We start from the raw sequence: 1887 nt of genomic DNA, 5'->3' as shown, positions 1-1887 counted from the left end.
TAATAAAAAATTAATTCTTTTGTTTTTGATACGTTAAGTTCTAAGTTGTTTTGATCACACCAGCTGACAAGTTCCAGTACTTCTTCCCTATATTTTGACTCATCACTGTTCGTAATCATCCCTTCTAGAGTAGTATCGTCGGCAAACTTGACCATGTGTTACATTCGTTTTTAGTTGCACAGTCATATGTGAATAGTGAGTACAACAGTGGGGATAGAACACATCCCTGTGGGGTGCCTATGTTGAGAATGCATGTGGAGGAGGTGAGGTCACCAACTTTAACAACTTGCGGTCTGCATCTTAGAAAATTTAGGATCCATGCACAAATTGATTCAGGCAGCTAGAGGTCTTCCAGTTTAAGATATAGTTTTGATGGTGCTGTTGTGTTGAACGCAGAGTTGTAGTCAATGAAAAGGATCCTGGCATAGCTGTTAGGATTTTCGAGATGTTTGAGGACGTGGTAGAGACCTATGCTACTGGCATCTTCAACTGATCTGTCTGCTCTATAGGCGAACTGAAAAGGATCAAAAGATGGAGGAATGCAGGTTTTTTTTAGGAATTGTAGAATCAAGCGTTCAAATGTTTTCATTACGACTGATGTTAAGGCTACGGGACGATAATCATTAAGACAACTAATGCAACAGAACAGCAAGAACAACAAGGACAAGAACAACGCGCGCGCACGCGCGCGCACACACACACACACACACACACACACACACACACACCCCACAAAGGAGGACATGCATACTTATAGTGCCCATACACGGTCAGAGACCAAGCTCGAAGAACTTTACAAACAGGTCATTTGCACAACAGACTGCCAACCTGGGAAGAGCGGACTGACAGCTGTCACTGGGCGCTCATCATTCGTTTCCTGTGTCATTCAGTCAGGTTTCGATCACGCACGCAGGTTTCAATCACACATGCACACATACGTGCGCGCGCGCGCGCGCGCGCACACGCACAATCTCTTTCTATCTATCTCTCTCACACACACACGCGCACACACACACACAATCTCATTCTCTCTTTCTCTCTCTCTCTCACACACACACACAATCTCACTCTCTCTCTCTCTCTCTCTCTCACACACACACACACATACTCACACACACACAATCTATCTCTCTCTCTCTCCCTCCCTCCCTCCTTCCCCAGACTCCAACGCAAAATGGTGTTGCATCTAATCGGAATACACGCACGCCTTTTCGTGTCCGCACGCACGTGCCTCAGAGAATGCAGTCAGTGCGACGTAATGTGTAACTGTGTGGTTGCCGAAAAAAGCCACCACAGATTGGCCATTTGGGAGATGCAGGGGAGATGTTGATAACATGAACAAGGTTCCCTGTCCAAAGATATCAGGATGATAAGTCCTAAAATAGCTTCATCAATAATCCCAGGGCAAGAAATGTCGTCATAGTCTCAAGAATGAGGAGTTTGCGGGATGTGATCTAGCAACAATTAACATCGGACTGAATAAGATCACACACCATCACCTCCCCCCTCACACGCACCTCCAAACACACACACGCACTCTCTCTCTTTCTGTTTGTCTGTCTCTCTCTTTCTGCTAAGAATGTTCTGTGAGACATATATATATATATATATATATATATATATATATATATATATATATATATATATATATATATATAATGAATAAAACAAAGTTTAAAACCAACACCTATTTTGTTAAACAAAAAAATAAAAATAAAGATCTGAATTTTCGCTGCTACCTAGCAGCTGGGTCACACACTACGCTCATACTAGGTGACGTTGTGTAATTTTTTACGTCAACTTTCTGAGCTTACATGACACCTACTACGTAAATATACCATGTTCTAAATATTCCTTCAATTGTCTATATACACATCTTTCTCTCAC

This window comes from Babylonia areolata, chromosome 25, assembly GCF_041734735.1.
Source record: "Babylonia areolata isolate BAREFJ2019XMU chromosome 25, ASM4173473v1, whole genome shotgun sequence".
In the NCBI taxonomy this organism is placed as follows: Eukaryota; Metazoa; Mollusca; class Gastropoda; order Neogastropoda; family Buccinidae; genus Babylonia; species Babylonia areolata.
The sequence above is the reverse complement of the archived record's forward strand: the minus strand, read 5'-3'. Positions refer to the sequence as shown.